This window comes from Amblyomma maculatum, chromosome 1 (genome assembly GCF_055883805.1).
Source record: "Amblyomma maculatum isolate TAMU_Amacu chromosome 1, ASM5588380v1, whole genome shotgun sequence".
Lineage (NCBI taxonomy): Eukaryota > Metazoa > Arthropoda > Arachnida > Ixodida > Ixodidae > Amblyomma > Amblyomma maculatum.
This window is the reverse complement of record NC_139344.1, coordinates 92,260,452-92,281,098: the sequence shown is the minus strand read 5'-3', so window position 1 is coordinate 92,281,098 and position 20,647 is coordinate 92,260,452.

Genomic DNA, 20,647 nt, shown 5'->3' with positions numbered 1-20,647 from the left:
CCTAACGCAGATCGGCGCGACAAAAGGCCCTGTGCTCTGGTGTGTCTCCTGTTTCGCCGATCCGTCGCAGCCGGCCCCGGAAGCGCCGAGGCTCTCCGAGGGAAACGCTCGCCACACATTTTCGCCTCTCTCCCGTACGTATACCGAAGCACCATAACTTGGCCAGGCCCGCCCATCGCTTCTTCCGATACCTATTTCCCAGCAGCTTTCAGGGGACGCCGAGTCTGCCCGTTTAAGGAAACAGCTGGCGCGACAAGACCGGGTGTTGCTCGCCGTTCGGCCTTGTGCCAAAGGGAAGAAAAGCGAAACAGAACTGCCAACAATCAACGCAGCCCGAGAGAGGAAAAAAATAAGGGTTCGGTCTTCCTTTTCCTCCGAGCTCGTTTATTTGGTGCACCCTTTGACTTGCACCGTGCTTCTGGTGTATTATCACTTATGGACTGGAGTTGGCCGCGTGGCACACGCGAAGCCACGACTGTTGCTTTTATAGGGACGTGTTGTCGAGGGGGGAATTCGGCGCCGCGAGTATGCCTTGGGGCTACTCCCTGTATGTATCCGAAGGGAGTGAAGTTCGCATTCGACTTAATGCCCACCACTAGTCGACGATTGTTGCGTCTTGGTAGTGTATTTATTTGCTAAAATATTCTGAACAAGAGCGTCGGAGACGAGGGGCGCTTAGCTCGTTTCAATATATATATTTTTTTCTCTACAGGCGAACAGCTTTCAAACTAATGCGCTCAAAAATGGCGCAGGCGCCAACACGCCCTCTGGATAGAAAGTTTCGCTGAATGCTCCTGCGACGCTAATCTTGGTGCATCGTACACCACCCGCAGGCACAATTTAATTTTCCTGCTTTTTTCCCTTCACATTGTACTTAGAGTGTAAAATGAAACACAAAGGCACCTGCGAACAGATAGTGCGGCTTGCTTTAACTTGCTCAAACAATGGCCGTTGTTTCTTCGGTACTGAACCACAAGTGCTGAATGTCGCCTGTTTTGTTTTTGGAACTTCTTTTTTTTTTTTTTCGCTTCTGCTTGGAGACCAGTCGACGCCTGCCGGGGCAAAATGCGGCGAGTATAAAAAAATTATCTCTGCTCTCCTGCGCTCGCCTAAACCTTCGTAGTGAAAATCGACGATGTCTGAGTGCGCCTTTTGCTGCGGAAATAGGCATCGAGAAATACAGCACAATAATAGTTAGCAGAATGCGCAAAGCATAAACAGAGGTTTCAGTCACAAATAGGGAACGCCAGTGATAGCGAAATCTCAGCGATATTCGCCATATGGGAATGTTGGCTCCAATACAACGCGTAGTCATACGCCTACCGTGCCTTTTGTTATATACAACTACTCGACTAGAGGCGAACACCCCCGTGACAGCGCGATCCCGATCCTTCCCAGGAGCCACAAAGCTCAGTGGCGTTTTAGGGCAAATGCAGTAATCCGGAAGTTCGGAGCCTTCGTGTAGGTGCCTGCCGAGGAGCGAGGCAGATACACAGCTCTTTTCCAAAGGGCCTCAAGCTATGAGACACGCTATAGTGGAGGGCTCCAGAAGTTCAACCACCTGGGACTCTTTAACATGCACCGACATCGCGCAGTACACGGGATCCTTGCAAACTCGGCGTAAATTACACATTAGTTTACTGGGGCGGAATGGCGCTGTATCATTCACACTTTTCTCTAGACACCTGAGCAACTTAGTATGAGACGAGTGTCATATGGCCAAGTACGACTTCCAAAGTTCTGCAGTATGTCATAACTAGAATTGAATGAGCCATTCAGTCGTATGACTAAATATGACTTACAATGTGGTTTATTAGGCCGTAGCTACAAATTGATGATGTCATCAAGTCATTTGATCAAGGTGGCTTGATCAATTGGCATACTGTATTGTAACTAGACATTTATAACGTTATCGAAGTCACGTGATCAAGATGGCCTGCAAATGAGGCGTCGTACGCCGTAACTAGAAAAGGACGTCGTCAAAGAAGATTCGCAAAAGTGGTGTAGTTGCATTTCAACTGGACAAAGACGTCAGTGCAAGAGGGTATTTCGCGCGAAATCTTGGGGAATAGAAGCACAGTAGAATAACCCACGGCATACTAATTAAGCTGATATATTACGAAAACCACACAGATGCATGGAGGTGTAACGTGATAAGCGTATTGTTCTGTTACTTTGTTTAGACAGTGTTCAAACGCTTCTATGAATACGCGCTGCACGCTGTACTCTACTCGTACACTGCTGAAGGAATCTAAAGACCAAAGTCACCAAAAGTGGTCTCCTTCATTAAGTCGTAGCCGACTGCTCTGGAACAATAACGGCAACTTCAACAACAACAATAAAAAAGCAACATTTTCACCTGTCTTACGGTCTAAAGAATTATATTTAGGCACTTGGCGGAATTGAGTTAGTTAATGCACACATCATATCTATCAAAATGAAGATATTTGTTATTTACACTGATCTAAAAATTATCGACAATATGTGTAAAAGGAAACATTATAAGCTTTTGCTACGCCACATTGATGTATCCTGTTGACGTTCGTGCATTGTGTACGGCATCAAAGTGATAAGAAATTGCTTTCTTTTATTACAATTCATTTTTCGCAGCAGATCAATGCGAGGATTTCATTCTCCTAGGAATATTTGTAACTGATTTTTCTGAGCCCTTAAAGGAAAGTAAGCTGTTCTTCTTTATATGACGTTCATGCGTATTGCCCCTTTTTTTTTTTTTTTTTTTTTTTTTTACGCTAGCGTGGCGTGGCGCGTGTGATATTTTTCAAAATTAAGGCCAAGACTGACGACAAATTCAGTAGTCCTGTTCAAAGTTTCATCAAGTATATCTTTATTTTCGCATTATTTCTATTGGTCCGTAATAATTGTTTTGTTTTCTTTTGTTTTTTGTAACGGCATCCTAGTTACATTGTCTTAACTGATGCTTCTCATTGTGGTAGAAATGTGGAATTCCCATAGAGTAATTTGTTATTGAAATGTTTAGACCGAGGCGGAAATTGCAAGGCATGCTTGCGAAATGACATGTTTAGAATGAGCTCTTAAATTAGGGTTTGGTTTGGTTTGCAGGCTTTAACGTCCCAAAGCGACTCAGGCTATGAGAGATGCCGTAGTGGAGGACTCAGGAAATTTCGACCACCTGGGGTTCTTTAACGTGCACTAACATCGCACAGCCCCCGGACACCTAGCTTTTCGTCTCCATCGAAAAGCTGCCGCCGAAGACGGGATTCGACCCCGCCCCCTCTGCAACAGTAGGATACGAGATCGAATACGGAATGCGGGAAATTAGAGATTGCTATACTCCCCAACTCGGTTGTGTGTAATGGAAAGTGAAATATAGCTTTCACATTGGTAACGAAACAAGTGGGTTCCGCACACCTTAGAGACTCGCGCTCATGGTGAAACAATGACTGCAGGCATTCAGGTAGGATCTGAAGGCAGCAGGGCGGGCGAAAGCTTTGGAGTCAAACTTTTCTCTTATTGAAGTTGGGCCAACAAATTAAGTTGGGAGGTTCTTGCAGCGGTTGGACTGTCGGATAATGCGCGTTATCGCCACATGCAGGTGCTGTCGGCCCAGCTCTCTTGACGTGTGACGCAGGACCCTTCAAGTAATACGCATACGCGCAACAATGCGAGTGATGTGGAGAATCTCATATGAAACTGCATAAGCACAATCTCTGTGCTTAATCAGAAATCGATCGAATCGCACGGTATGACTCAGATATTTTATTTGATAGCAGTGCCGAGACCAACAGCCCTAGCTTTATACTTAGTTTATTTAACGAACAATAACCCCCACGACATGATAAATCATAAATACTCCAAGCAAACCTAAACAATGCAAAACCTTCCCACGACAATGACTTTCTTTCGCATATTATCCAGCCTCCTGCAAAGAATAGTCTGATAGAAGTGGTGGACACTGATAGTAAGGTGCAGGCATAACGAAAAGGTTAGTATCGCAACACTGGTGCGCCGCGGTTAAGTTCTTGTACTCTGAAGGCACACAGTTGCGACATTTCTTCAATTTTTATTTCTGCTCAGCTCGCGCTACGAGCTAACGCGTGGCAGCGAGACTGTTTCTTCATCTCTGAACTGAGCTGCGTGCCGGCCGTTTCAAGTGTTTTACTTCGTAGTTTTACTGTGCCCCGGTCTGGAACCAGCTTAAATCCTTCTACAACATTGGTTCAAAACTCTCGCCGCTCCCATTCCCAAATGACCCTGTATACCTGATAACTCTCCCTTTTCCCGCATGAAGGATGAGGTTAGCGGCCCTCGCCCAGTCCCTCGGCTGTATAGGGCTAGTTGGCGGTTTCAATTTGTTTCCATTAGATTTGGCCTAAAGTCCACAAGATTGCATTTTGGTCTGCTTCGGCGTTTGAAACTTGTTTACCGTTGGCTTATTCTTTGAGGGAGCGGGGGGGGGGGGGAGGGGGGGGGGAGGTACCTTCGTTCAGATTTGCTTTTCGCCAGCACCGTACTGAAAGTCATAGCAGCCACGTGGTAGCTGCGCCTGCTGCTTGGCCCAGTTACCCTTGCACTCCATGCACGTAAAGTCATTTGCGCAGCACAAGTCCAGTGAAAGCACCGCCCAAAAGGGAGTCTGCGTGCTTGGAGCTAATGCGCGCTTGTTGTAAATTCTCTTTCATGGAAATAAAGCTTATTAACGGACGGATACAGCATGAAAGGGTTAATCAGTTGGCCAATTGACCAGTCCGAGAGCTTCAGTTAGGATGCTATCTATCTTCGAGCGGCCCCTGAGTTCGAGGCGGCTCTGCTTCTCGGCGGCCCTTTTGTATTGCCCTAAAAAAAGATGAATCGAGGGCCGTGGCTTTCGCCTCGAGAATGAACAGAGTCGGGCACAATGGGCGGACGAGGCCCGTGCACCATGGCCGTGCGCACCGCTTCTCGAATCGATGCTGCCGGCAGCAGCCGCCACCCACTCGCGCCAGGAGCTCCCCCGTGCCCCGCGGGTGCGCGGTTAACCCTGGCTTGAAATCCGGGCCCACCGACTCCGACGCAAAGTGGTGACGTTCTGACAGCTTCCAAGGGCGGCGCTTTCTCCGTCCCAGGCGCACCGCGACGACCTTTCCGGATGGCGCCTTTAATCGCACGAGGCACCGGTTCGTGCCTATTATTTCCGGCAATCTCCGTACAGTAGCCGCTTGGCTCCAAGCTGCAGCGCGATAATTACCTATGTGCCGCGCGGCCACGCGCCATTTCTCTCCACTGGGAAACGGGACTAAATGGATGGCCCGGAGCGTCGCTATTGATTACCTTTAAACCCCCAAACCTTGCTGCGTTTCTTTCCTTACATAAGTGAAGCCCTTTCTACCAACTCCTCTAAAGCCGGTCTTTTTCTTTGTTTCTTTCGTTTTTCTTTTTCTTTAGAGCGTTTGCTTTAATGCGGAATGTGCTTGCAGCCAAAGAAATGACTTAATAAAACGCGACAGGGGTACGTGCGCGAATTGAATGTAACATTTTGTTTACTCCAAAGCCTCGTTTATTCGGCTTAAACATTTTCACATCAACGAAAGCCATGATGGCTGTAATCTCTGATGCAAGTTCTCATTTTGCTCCCCGCGTCAGCTTCGTAAGTTACGTGCGGACTTCAGAGGAAGGAGAGAGAGAAAGGAGAAGAAAGAAAAGGAAGTACCGCTAATATTGAATATTGGAAGATTGGAGCACTGAATATTGGAAACGCGTAGAACCGTGTTTAACAGTATGTGAGCATTACGAATAAAATGACACCTATCGCTCTCGTACGTAATTAAGCATCGCGGGAAAATGAACCATAATAAAATATGTATTCCTGTAAAATATAGTTATTGGCACCCAGAACAAGATGAACAGTGTGAATGCTATATGCGAAAAACATCTAGTAATTGTTAAAAAAAAAAAGAATATGTTTACAGTTGTTGACTCACCAATATTATAAACATAAATGTAATGAACTTCAACCTAATGATAGGCCACGCGAGTACGTGATACATAATATCAACAAAATATACGGTGTAATATCTCAGGTTGACTAAGCGTGTTTCTTTAAGCTTTCTAACATTACACTGTTTCGAAGGTTGCAGCACAAAAAATTCAGTCTTTAATTTACCCTCGCGAGAGACTTTTACTGCTGGACTGATCCCGTACAGTTAAGTACACTAAGACGGCGCAAAACATTCGAATTTAGTTGCACATGATAAAGTCTTCTTCCTTTGTTTCCATTGCTCAGGGTATAGGACAAAAAGCAACAACACACACACAACAAACAACTAACGGTGCAAAGCGTCGTTCACGGGATATTACTTCCGCGCTTCATACTAACCAAGCGACGTCTGCCTACAGGCGAAAAATGTTTGTTTTTAAAACAGCCTAAGGGCTGTGGCATCGAAACACCCTTTGAAAGAAATGTAACAGACATTCAGGAGGAGGATTTTTTCCATCTTTCTTTTTTTTTTTTTTTTTATGAGAGCGTTAAATTTACCACTGTTGTTCCTCGGGAAGCCAAACCCCGAGGGGACTAAGCCCTCGTCGTATCTGCTTGACAGCTGTCTGGCACGCCGCGGAAAACGGTAATTGACGGCGTCCGGCTCATCGACTTCCGACTCCGAGAAGAAGTAAAAAGGAGCTAGTGTGCTGGCAGTGGGGACGGGAACAGCGACCGCGATGGAGATATTAGTGATGCTGTCGCTCGATTCCCTCGGCGGAGCAGGAAGGTAAATACGGAAGTGTGGTTACTAGGGTAAGGCAAGTCAGGCAGGTCGCGGTAGGAGATTCTCTTGGTTCGCAAATATCAGTCGTCATTTACTTACCCTTGCACCTGCCGACAGCTAGGATGCGCATTCAGAGCATTTGAATGGCGCAGGCATGCGTCCCGACTGCTGTAGAAAGGCGAATAGTTTTATATGACCATCCTTTCGCTGGTTTGTTTGAGCTTTGTCTTCGGGGTTCTTTCTTGACTTGTTATATTTTAATTATTTCAAGAATAAACGTATTCCGAAGGCTATGCGAAACTTTCAGCTATTTAAGTCTGAGAAAGTTTCTTAAGCGCACGCGTCGCTACAGACTGAGTAGATCTTGACGTAGTAAATATTTTTTGGACGTTAGATAAAAATTGTCGCCCTTGATCACAGCATGCAACGATCAGTGGATCTGTCAGTAGTATTCGTCGTCATCATCTTCCGCCTTTGTCTTCGTCGATGACGCCATTCTTGCGAAATACGCCGCCTCCTGTATTCCTTGCCAGTGCCGTAAACGGTCGTCTCCTCCTACGCGCGCCCCGCCGGGGTGGCGCAGTGGTTACGGCGCTCGACTACTGTTCCCAAGGACGCGGGATCGAATCCCGCCCTCGGCAGCCGCTTTTCGTTGGAGGCGAAAAGCAAGGCGCCCGTGTGCTGTGTGCGGTGTCAGTGCACGTTGAAGAACCCCAGGTGGTCGAAATTTCCTGAGTACCCCACTACGGCGTCTCTCATAGCCTGTGTCGCTTTGGGACGTTAAACCCCACAAACCAAACCAAACCACACCTTCTACGCGCCTCCTCTAACTTCTTCCCAGCCCCTTCACCCCGTTCGAAATCGTCGACATGGACCGTTATGGATCTCTGTCGTGGACACCAGCGGGAAGTCGTTGTAGTCACTTCCGTTGACCTTCTCGCCGGAGAGGCTAAAACGTTTTTTTCCCCGTCCGACTCTGGAATAAAGATTGCTCATCCTTCTTTTCCAGCACGCCGTTCTTTAACACTACACAGTCTCTCGTGTTCTGGTCATTGATCGTGGCAACACTTTTCCCTCCGTCGTCTTGGACCAGGTTCTCCATGCCTCGGCGAGCGCGCAACTCAAGTGTCCACCACAGTTTTCCACTCTCAAAACATGTTTCTAACAATATAAATTCTCAAGTGAAACACCCTGAATACAAGCAGCCATGAATTGAAGAGTTGGGAGATTCGATAGGACACGATTTCTTGTTCGATGAAAACAAACGGGCTGGCTTGCTTTTAGATCATATAGAGATGTTCAATACATTTCAAGGAGATATGTTCATTCCAGTCAACACCCAAGCCAGGAGCGGACTTCTTTTAGGGTATGATGAACGCTATCAATGCACTGTCTTACGGTTAGTTGACCGGGTATAGACAACTGCCTAGAGCATAAGCGATCTACGAAGCGTATAAGGATTGCATTTAAGAAATATAAGTCCTGACTCAGAAGAAATTTATATAGCTTGCACGAAATATTCAAGTGACAGTGCACCGTAAAACTATAATCAAAACCCAGAGAAGGTCAATGGTTTACGGTGGTTTACGGTTTACGGTGACTGCACAGAATAGAAAACAATAATAAAAAGATTATGGGAATATGTTGTATTCAGGGTAAAAATGTAAACAGTTAAATGATTCAGTAGAATCAAATTTAAGTAGGTCACTATCAAATATGTCGAAGTTTTTTGTATTTTTCAGACTCTCTCTACAGCCCGGTAAAAGGATCTACGTACATGGTACGCTGACGTGAACATTTCGGCTTTTGTTTTTTACGCCATATACACAATTTCAGCATGTGCAGGCCGAAGTTAAAGCGTTAGCTAGTTACTCAAATCAACTTCGCAGAAAAAAGAAAAAAAAAAAAAAAAACGTTGAACTGAGCTTCTAGGTCTGACGGTTATACAGCGTAATTAATTTGTTTCACTTGCCTAGAACCCTTCTTAGTTTCTTTATAATATATATATATATATATATATATATATATATATATATATATGAACTGTGGTCAAGGTTATGTTTCAGTTCAAAATGGTCGTCAGCAGTGTTTATTGACACTGCAGTCGTCTGCTTACATTCGGATGCAGAAATATGTAATTGGGTAGGTCATTAATGCAGACAGAGCGCCACAAGGAAGTTGTATACTGCCGCGAACCATTAAAAACTTTATTTGTTGTTGTTTCCAACAGCAGACAGCACGCGACCTTATCACTGTGATTGTGGCGCACGGACCGATCTCGTTCATGCTCTTTGTAACTTTATCACTTTGCTTGCAGCGCGAGATGCGCCCAGAGTTTCCTCGAGTGATCGCAGCGAAACGTATCGTCCCAGACGTTTCCAGGTTCCTTCGGTCGGTTATCTAGATGCTTCTACGCCCACTTTAAATTGAGCGCTCACGAACGCATTCGTCATTCGACGAACGCCGAGCACAATGGCTGCTATCATCGCTGCCGAGTTGCTTAATTCTTTTGAGGGCGCCAGTCAGGCCAATAAAGAGCTTATTTTCAGTGAAATTGAAGTCTGGTCGATTGTTGCCTACGGCCTTCTGACTACCCCGTCACAATATACGCACTTCACGATGCGAGGCATGAGGAGACGTTAGGAATTAGGTATGCAAGTAATTAGCACATCTGTATAAAGATGTACTGTGGCAACCGTTACTTGTCCAAGCTCTGTACAGACCAGCTCTGAGACCCTGATGCTCTCCAAAGAGTATATCTCAAAACACCAGTATTTTCTTTGTGGTCGTAGGATTTATTCGCACCCTATCGAAGCCAAATCTCTTAACTCAGTATGGGATGCATTTCGGCTTGACCGCTAAGCCTTTTGCACCACCTCCAAACACAAACCAAATACAAAACTCACCCCAGTACCAACACGGAAAGCGCTATCCAGGGCGAAATAACGGCTTTAATTCCCATCCAGAAACTTTTCCCCCGTTCTCTACCCGGCACAAGTCCGTGGCCTAATTGGTGTGCCTTTTATTATGGTCTCTTTCGAGACTTTCTTTCAGGCAGCAAGGATACTATTTGCGAAGGCCGACGAACGCTACTTTTTACTTCGTTTCCATCGCAGGGCCGTATCTCATTAGCCGCGCTTTTTGGGAAATACTACTGCTGGTGATAGCAGTGAAATTGCTTTCCAAGATAACACTTTTGCCCGCATAAAGTTGCGCCTAAAGGCATGTGTCTATCTACAGTATGCACCTAAAATTTAAATACGACTATCCTTGATTTAGTTTTGCCATCTGGAATGCAACCTTTAACGACATCGTGTCAAAGGCCCCGGCCGTTCAACAGAAATTCTGGCGTCGGCGTTTTGTTTGAAGTCACAAGATGGCGAGACAGGGCCAAATTGTCAGGCGTTGCCAATTCGGGACTCATTTTTGTAGTGTGAGGGTAAGATCGTAATCCAGCCTACCGTGAACGAGATCAGGATCCCGAGTTTGACACGGTGCCCCTGGGCCGCGCAGGCACATCTGTGCGACTTTGTTAAAGGAGGGTTAAAGGGCGATAGTATTAGTCTTTGGCAGGAGTCTGAGGCCATGTGGTGCGGGAATTTCGGGAAATGTGTCCGGCGCGGTATCAGTTGAAGCATACTGTGGCGTGCGCCACTTCGTCGGATTTCGGCAGCAAGGAGATTACAGAGTCCTGCAAAGGAAAGCGGTCCTGGCGGACGGTTGGGCTCGCGATGGAATAGACCGCCGGGGATAAGTTCAAGTTCGCAAGTTCTTTGCGTACGACGGCCTGTATGAGCGATACAAAGGGGACGTGGAGCTGAAGGACTGGGGGCCGAGGCGGTCTAGGTGCAAATGTCTCAAATTCATGGGCGAACGATCCGCGTGAGAGCGTCGGTGACGTTCGTTGGGACGTTCTGTGAGGTGGTAGGTGCTGTTCCACACATGAAGAGGTCGCTGCAGTATGAGGAAGCCGAAGAAACTGTAGGAACATGCGCCGGCTCTTTACGTCCTCAAATGAAGGACACTCTTCGAGGAGGGCGTCCACATATCATAGCCGTTGCAGAGGAGCAAATGAAACCCATTTTCTCCAATGCGTGGCCTTCAAATTATCCAGTGTTCCGAACAGATCACGGAGCCTCTCGTTGAAAATGCCCCAGCTTGTTGGTTCGTCCCCCTGCGTGTCATACCTTTGCCGCGTAGCACCGTGCCAGACAAATGTAATATCACATTTTTCAACATGACAGTGAGATGCCGCTATTATGTGCCCTGACACTTTCATGCATTGAGTAATGATTGCCTTCCCGTTAAAGCGACCGCTGCGAAGCTTCGTGGTACAATACCGTGTGTTCCGTTAGCGATGCTCCAGGATGAGGACGATAGGAAAGCCCACACCTTCAGCAAGATGTTATGGTGCAAAAGGTGTTCACATCACGTCAAGCATACAGCACACAAGGCACAGGAGCATCCGTGTCCGCGAAGCTTTATGCAAAGAAGACCGATAGCCACAAAGCGGACCAATCACGCATTCGCGTCGCACACTTCCTTCCGTTGCTCATCATCATCATCAGCCTGATTATACCCACTGCAGGGCGAAGGCCTCTCCCATATCTCTCCACTTAACCCGGTTCTGTGCTAGCTGCATCCACTTGACCCCTGCGAACTTCTTAATCTCATCCGCCCACCTAACTTTCTGCCGCCCCCTGCTACGCTTTCCTTCCCTTGGAATCCAGTTTGTTACCCTCAGCGACCATCGGTTATCCTCTCTTCGCACTACATGTCCTGCCCATGTCCATTTCTTCTTCTTAATTTCCACTAGAATGTCGTTAACTTGAGTTATTTCTCTGACCCACTCTGCACGCTTTCTATCTCTTAATGTTACCCCTACCATTTTTCGTTCCATAGCCCTCTGGGTTGTCCTCAACTTACGTAGAACTCTCTTGGTTAGCCTCCACGTTTCAGCCCCATAGGTGAGTACAGGCAAGATGCAACTGTTGTATACTTTCCTCTTGAGCGATACCGGTAAGCTGCTAGTCATAATCTGCGAGTGCTTGCCAAATGCGCTCCATCCCAATCTTATTCTTCTTGTTATTTCCTTTTCATGGTCCGGATCTGCGGTTACTACCTGTCCTAAGTAGATATATTCGCCTACTACTTCCAGTATTTCGCTACCTAATGTGCCGTTGCTCAATAAGTGTAAAATTAAAGTGTTTTTTATTCGATGGAAAGTTAGGAACATATACTCTTTTGGAACGTGTAACACTTAATACCCCGCGCGGCAGTCTGCCACCCGCGTACCAGTCTTTTGAGGCCGTTGTCGCAGAACAATGAAGGCGCAGCTGTTCCATACAAAAGATGCACGCCAGGCGGCCTCTTTATCAGACTCAATGCCCTAACGTTTGATATACCCCATCGTGAAAGCAGCCTGAAGGCCAATGCTACGCGCGGCATCAAGTCTGGATGAAGGAGAAGACGAAACACAGCTCCTCCGGCGTTGATTAGATTTCCCAACTCGTGTAAGGCCGAACGTTGTCTTGAGCGAATTCAGCTTTCAGAAAAAAAAAGAAGAAAATTCTATAGTAGGGCATGCGTGCAATATTTCCAGTTTCTGCACGTAGTATGCTAAGTTGAGATGTGCGTTATGTACCGTAAATTCATAAATAAAACATCATTAGTCCCAAGTATTTGTGACTATTACTTCGCCATTTGATGTTGATGTTCTGAATTTGCCTAGTACGGGAGGGAGCTTTATTGTTGAGTTAGATAGCGTTCAGTTTCTAGGTCGTAGGGATAAGCCCATGACTAAACCCGGATGAAGACGCGATGGGTGAGCCACTCTTTCAAGAGTACAGTCACCTCGGTGAGTTGCTTGGCATATACTGATAAAACATTTGCAAGTAGGAGATGAAACAGTAGAAATGAAATTGAACCGCTCACTAGTGACTGCATTTTTGACCACAAGAGAAGCACTGTGTTTGCATCTGAGAATAAAAGCACAATTATTGCCTTAAACTTTCAGTGAAAGGAAATGTAGAATGAACGCATCGATGCCTCTTTCTAGGATTCACACAGTTCCTGTCAGGGGTAATTTAAAATTCTTTATTCTGCCGAGTTTTCTGCCCATAAAAAAAAGGGAGGGGGTTGAGGACAGACGAGTTAGGAATATACATATCTGCATAACTTAGGACTGTAGGACACTAGTGCTTTTCTTCAGAGAACGAAAGAGCACTGTGTGTCATGATTATTACTAACCAATGCTTGTTACAAGCCCTTGTTGGCAATGCGTATCCAATATCAACTTAAAATGCTGGAAGCAAGAGATAACCATTACTGAAGATTGAGACCAATGAATTAAGAACATCGTGCTGTACCGTGCGCAGTGGGTCATTATCGTATCTTAAAGTTAGGTATTGTGATGAAATGGTCAACTGTCCGCCACTCATGTTGAACGGTGGGCAGAAACTTTCCCTTCCTGATTTTAGCAGTTAGCTTTTCTTATTCTCTGAAGAAAATAAATCTGAGGAGAAGCTGGTCAATTGCAAATTTGCGTTACGTCTGCAGACTGAGGAAGCGAACGATACACGCGTGCAGCTTAAACGGAGTCTCTAATGTAATCCGCCATTCTTGTTTGAGGATTGATCAATGTTTCTTTGTGAGTGACTAGCGTGAGAAAGAAAAAGTTCTGTGGGGATACTTCATTGCTGTGAATGGGCTGCTTTTCTCCTCATAATGCGCAGGATTCTGTTCGCTGGCAGGCATAGGTGTCCAATCAGTTTTTTCTTGGGCCAGCGAGTTCACTGTTTTGTTTCTAAGAACATCCACTTGTTGAAAGTGTTGACTTTTATGAGAGCGATGCTTATATCGATGTTTCTGTGGGCCTTTAGTCAATCCGCATATAGAGTGGAAGATGGAACATCTTCACCTGTTGATACCTCTTCTGCATAGTTAAGAACTTCCGCTATAGCTACAATTTAGTGTCACCTCGTATATCAAACTTCTTTCTTTCAGCGACGTTGTTCATAACCGGGTGCATTTTTCTTGCTTACTATGCTTCGCTACATATGTCATCAGCGGAATGCTAGGAGACTCGTTAGTTGCAAAACGGAATCAATAAAAAGTTGGTGACAGAGTTGCGGCTGCTCTGATGTATAGCTGTCTTTCTAGTAGTCATCATGCATTAATTTATGTGCTGTTTCGGTGAATAAGGAGCCATTTGGTATTTTTTTCTGCCGGCTCTTCTTAGGTGTCCCGTATTTTATTTATTTATTTTTTACAAGTTCACAAGAAGGGCAATGAGGAATGAGCCCAGAATAGGACATTCGAACGATTACAGGTGGTCTTCTTCAATGGCGGTTTTCAATGGTGCCGAATTGATGGTCGCCAGTTCGGATGGAAGAGTGTTCCAGTCGCAGGCTGTTCTGAGAAAAATGGAATGATGATATGTTTCGGTGCGAGTTGACCTTTCGTCAGCATTAGGGCGACTATGTTGGGAAGTCCGATGCGCTCGTGTGATGGGGAGAACTTCATGGTTGAAGCAGGTAAAGGGGAATAGCTTTTTTGATACAAAGAAAGACTGGTGGTTACAAGATGACATCCCAATGCAAAGAGATGGAGCAGAGATTTCGGTCCTGAAACGCTATATTCGTAAGCATAACCGGAACAGATGAGTCTGACTGCGTGGTCCTGGACCGATTCGAGTTGGTGATAAGGTAGCATAGCAAGAATCGTACGCGGCAATTACGAACTCAGATATTTTAAAGCATGATAAGTTTTAGCTCCAGTTGTCGGCGCACTTGAGGGGACATTGAGCCAGAACTGAGAGCCAACATCCGGGCACCGAAACGGGAACGTCCGAGCACCTAACATGATTTGACAAGACGAATTCTCCATTATCGGCGCTCTCTAGGATCTCGTATACGACCGGCATGTGTCCCAAAAAGTATCTGTCCGCATCTCCAAAAGTTCACAAGCTTGGCTCTGTGGACCGCCGAAGTTTGACATAGTCCGAATTTGGGCATAATTGGTGTCCATCCTAATCTGACTAAGACCGACTCAGTGGCTCATTGTAAATTTAGGCGGGCCACCCCATAATTCCGCATGTTGACGCATTCTCAACGCTTGGAGGCAATGGAGGCTGATGAAAGAGAGGCCGGAAGCGTCTTGCGGGCAGCGATTGCTTTGCGAATTATACGCAAGAGCATAAGACTGCTCACACTTGCCGACAACATCATGATTATGCAGCCGCTCACGAAGGTGACAAGGCCGCCACAGAGCCCGTAACAATTTTATGCTTACATCTATTCTAGATTACGGCAGAGTCCATAGTTGTTTTCAATCTTGGACCCTGTATCTTAGCGCATGAACCCTGCTCCAAAGCATGTTATCACCTGGGCCCTCGTTCCTGAAGGCCAAAAAGACAACATTGAGGCTGACACCCTAGCTAGCGATTCTACCACCCATTCAGTAACTCACAACCGACATGTGCACCCCCATTTCCACCCACCACTCTACGCGCTCTGAGACCTTAAAGACCCAATCAATGCATATACACCTTCCTCATTAACGCCTTTCATTGCCGAGTGCCTGTAGATATTCTGCAGAATTCAGGCTATCATTCTCTTCAACGTTCATCAACACTGCCCAACCCAATGCTATATGTAAGGTGCATGCTCCTGGTGGGGTGACACTCCTAGCCTTCAACATATCGCACGAAAAACTAAGCCACTCAAAGCCGCCCGGTGTGGCTTTGGAGCAGTGGGAGGTATGGCTGACCAGGGCCACCATGGAAGCATAAGAGGTGCTCATCGCTAACAACATAGTCGGACAGAGCCCCTGGGGTCTTACACTGAGGACTCCATCTGCTGCTCCAACCACCCTCTTCAACCCTCAATGAATGTTCCTCCTTCTTCGGGGCAGGTAGCTCTGGCCGCGGCAGCAGCGACATTACAACAAGGAAGAAAAATAGCGAAAAGAGAGAGAGAGGAAGGAAGGAATGAAGGAAAGAAGGAAGGAAGGACGGAAAGAAGGAAGGAAGGAAGGAAGGAAGGAAGGAAGGAAGGAAGGAAGGAAGGAAGGAAGGAAGAGAGGAAGGAAGGAAGGAAGGAAGGAAGGAAGGAAGGAAGGAAGGAAGGAAGGAAGGAAGGAAGGAAGGAAGGAAGGAAGGAAGGAAGGAAGGAAGGAAGGAAGGAAGGAATAAAATAATGAAATATAGTTGTAGAACCACTAAGTGGCACGAGGCAGGAGCAGCACCTCTCTTGGACAGGGATAAGGCCTTACTTAAAGATGGGGACGTCAGATGGAGTATGTATTGGGTGGTAGGCACAGAACGTGGGGCCCCAGTAGGGCCGATGTAGGCAAGTGGGGCTGGGGCAACCATCATAAAACCTGCATCGGCCCCCGATGGGGCAAATGTGGGCAAGCCCCATTTGGGCTTGCCCCTGTTCCTTTCACATGGGTCCCATAGCGGCGTTGCTCAGGCTAATGCAGAGCACATTCCTGCAGCCAGACCGCAAGGGTCCTTTGTCGGATATTTAAGGGCAATCCAACCTAAATGTGGGCTCTTTATGGGAAAGCCCTCATAGATCCGAAATGAGGCCGCCCCCATAAAATCTTCGTGGGACCTACATCGGCCGTAGTGGGGCAAAAAAAATGGACATGCCCACATGCTGCCCCAATCGGCCCCTTGTAGGTTACTTGAGGGCAGATGAAATATGAATAAGAGCTCAATTTGGGCAAGCCCTTGTGAAGCCCAAATGAGGCAGCTTTAGCTAAACCGCTTCAGGTCCCACATAGGCTGTAATGGGCTGGAAGTCTAGCGTGCCCGCATGGTACCAAAATTGGTCCCTTGTGGGAAATTTGAAGGCACGTGCAACCGCAGGTGGGCTCTAGGTTCAAAAACAACACCCAGCCCAGTTAGGGCTGCCCGCACAAAACTGCTTTATATCCCACATGGGCTTTAATGGGGCCGGAAGGCGGGCAGGCCTGCATGATACCAAAATCGGTCCCTTGTGGGGAATTGGAAGGCACGTGCAACAGCAAGTGGGCTTTAGGTTCAAAAACAACACCCAGCCCAATTGGGGCTCCCCACACAAAACCGCTGTAGGTCCCACATCGGCCGCAATGGGGCTAGAAGGCGTGCGTGCAATTGTGTAATGATTCTGTACAACCTTTATTTGTGTTAGATGCTGCCCTATATTACTATTAGAGATGATTTGTATAACAGTTGTTGCCATGTTTAGTCGGTTAGAAATATTACGTGGCTTTAGTTCTAGCCCTCATGCAAATTGCGCTAAAAATACTAAAACATACTGATTGCTAACTGTTGCTCCTAATGTGGTTGCTGTGGATAGCCTGCAACACTCGGCACAAAATTACTGTTCAGAGCACACATCTCCATAACCTGCAAAAGATGTACACGAAGTCATTTAGGCAAGAAGAATGGTAAGAATTATTGTAAAATTTAATATTGTGGCTGCTTAGAAAGGGCAGACATGCATAAAATAATGACTTAAGTATGTGCATAGATAATGATTGGGAAAACTTGGACAAGGGCTTCCCATCAATTTCCTGCGTCGTACCCCTATGATAATAATATGGGCAAGCCCAAATGCGGCTTGCGCTATAGAGCCCGCATCGGTCCTATGTCATTATCTGAGGGGCTAACCTAAATAAAAAAAATAAATGTTCATCCAGAGCGGCTGCCCGAATCTGTCCAAAGTAGAACCATCGGAGGGAGTTGGCGGGATGTGCCCTTTTGGCAATGCGGGAAAAATGTGGGCAGCCCCGCAAGGGCTGCCTGCATCGGTCCCTAGTGGGGCCCATCGGGGCTTTGTCGACAGCCCCCTTCAGGCCTACGTCGGCCCCTCTTGCAGCGCCCACACTGAGCCCACCGGGGCTGTCCTGCACTGCATGCCTACATCAGACCCACAAGGTGCCCCCCTTCTTAGCCCACTCTGTACTACCTGGGTATAATACAATAATCGTAAAACGGTCGGATATTAGATATGAAGTTAAAAGGTAAATTATTTATGTAGACAAGGAATAGTGGACGATCTATAATGATACCCTGAGGAACACCCGACGGCAGCATATAATGATGAGAGTTGGAGTTATAATGAGCGAACTGACAGCTATCAGTTAGCAAGACTGAATCAAATTCGGAGCTAAAAAATGCTTTTGGTAGGCATAGAAACTCAGGAACCAGACGCGCGAAGAACAATATCAGAAGCATTATAACCTCAAAATCTAGGAATAAGGCACGTTAAGGTATCCTACGGTAAAGAAATGCAATGCGTGTATACTGCGAAGGTATAGATCAAATTGTGCATCACAGGAAAGGGTTTTTTAGAAGCAGTGTTGGGTAGGCTAAATTGAAAGAAACTAGGCCTAATAATGATAGCATTCGTTTTATGTCGTCTGTTGGTGGTTGACAACAGACGTGTTGGGAACAAAATGAACAAAATTTTTGTCGAATCGATTATATCTCAATTTTGAAATGATAACGTTGATTTCTCAGTGACCACCATATAAAATAATAATTATATGGAAACATTCCTTCATGAATTCCTTTGTTTCGGTATCGCTGCGTCGTTGCGTCGTTGCAGTCCTCAGTAAGAAACATAACTTCGTCCCTATCCCGAGAGTCGGAGAATCGCTTGTCGCCTGTTGGCTTGTCACCTGTGCTTCACGCTGGGAACTACAGGCATTAGTTAAATTCGATCGCGGCAGGATACTTTGACTGTGTACTCATGTAGGCCGCCATTTTTCAGACTACTGTGTGTTTTCACGTCAATGCTGCCATCTGCACACAGAGAAAAGAATAAAATACCCTCTGAGAGGAAACGTGCAAGTTTTCATTTTACAGCAACATCTTAATTATGCCCAGCCTAGAAGCAAAAGCTCATTAAGCATCTCGTATTACTAAGTAGGTGCCATCGCGAAGAACCGCATATGCCGAAAACACTGCATACGTTGCTCGGAGGGATTTATAATAACGGAGGAGTGATTCAGGTTAACCGTGCTTTATACAGCCGTCTGTATATGCGTGTGTGTCCATGGCGTCACGTAATAAGTACTTGCAATGCACCAGTCACCACTAATTTCATGCTGCGCATTTCTGTGTTTATCATTACGCAGTCGTTTAGTGTCCCTGATTTCCCCGCTAACAGATGCGTGTACGCGGTAATAATTTGGGCTAAGTGCGATATTGGGCAGTGTTTGCAAGCCGCTTCCAACCAAACTCCTCGCGCGTTAGCACAAAAACAAATTTCATCGAGGAAAGTGGCCGTCGTGCGGTGCGTCTCTGACACGCGTTGCGATGCACCCGCCACGGCACAAAAGCGGGGCGGCGTAAGGGGACTACTACACCATACTCGTGGCATTGAAAAGGCCTGTTATCAGCAGCAGCGCTTTCTAGGCGTCGAACCGCGTTTGCGGGTGCTCCGCTGGACCTCCGCTGAATGCGCGAGGCGTTGGCGAAACGGAAACGGGTCGATTGCTGGCCAGTTTAGCCGCCGGCGTGTTTCTGAAGACAATATAATTAATTACGCCTAAACGGTCACTGTGACTGCCTTTCATAGAGTGTTCGAGCTGCCGTGCAACCAATCGATCCTTGTTTAGCGGACGACTACGGAGCGGGTTTTAAGGCAAACAACAGCGGTCACAATGAACTGGATAGCGCGCCCGGCGTACAACTTGAACAGATGGCTCCCAGCTTTGGGTCTCGGAAGAATTAATGCTACTGATAAAAAAAAAAATCTTGCCATGAAATATTTTTTTTTTTTGAGTCGGTTGTAATTATTTTCATTAGCTATCCTGTATTCTGGAGGGACTTACAAGGCCAATGCCGATGTGCAAATTTTCAAGAGTTGGCTTTTAATTTAATGTGAATGCAGTGAGAGTGCGCGGTAGAGGTTGGATATACTTCGATGTATTAAAAAAGCCTGGAAGCGTGACTCGCAGAAAATGCTCTTTAAGTATGAGCTTGGTTCTCTTCATCACTACAAAAATTTTATTAGGTGCGGAAACATTTCATGAAATGTTGCCCTGAGAAAGAAAAAAAGCACGTAAGATATCTGCGTATGTACGAAATGTCATCTCGGCTCTGGGTAGCTTTCCTTTTACCTCACGCGTGTGAACCAGGCGGCCTTTCTTGAAACGCAACTATCCGCTCCTGAAAGATTTTCATCGGTAACTCTGTCCCCTTTCTTGAAACATAGCGACGTTACGCCTAGTGTTAGAAGTTCTTTTACGCTGGCCAGTGTCGAGTGATTCTTCTTTTCAATTTCTTCCTTAAAATGAGATCATTTTCAGCGTTTTTCCCATCCCTTTAAGAAATAAAAAGCATGATTCTAACATGCTTTTATTACTCCAAGTAGTCTATAATAACATCGCCTCGCCTTTGCCCACAACTCTTTTACTCGTATACCCGTCTCCCAATCAACACTGTTATTAGTTTAGCACGGCCCAAATGAATGTGAGAATACCATACAAGTGAAACAAATATTATTCATATTAAAAGAGTAGAATTCATCACGTCGTCGCACAATAAAAAAAAAAAGAAAAGAAAGCTTATTTTTGGAGCGACCGGGTCAGTACCACAGGTAAACAATCACTAGTCTTGGAGGCCCCACTTATAGTCGACTAGAAACTAACCGCAGAAATGTGTACTAATCCTTCATCAACACCGGCGACCTGCCAACCCAGAACTCCCGGCCTCCTCCTCCTTGTTATCTTGCAATACGCGTTTAGCATGAGAATAATAATAAAAAAAGGCCCTTTCCAGACAACAGCGGACAGGAGCGTCCTAATATGCTTTCAGCGGTTTTCGTTTGGGGAAGGGGAGGGGGGGGGGGGGAGGCACTTTTGCTCGCTTGGGTCTTCTTATGCGATTTTCTTACGATTGTTTCTTTATTGCGTGCTTGATACTG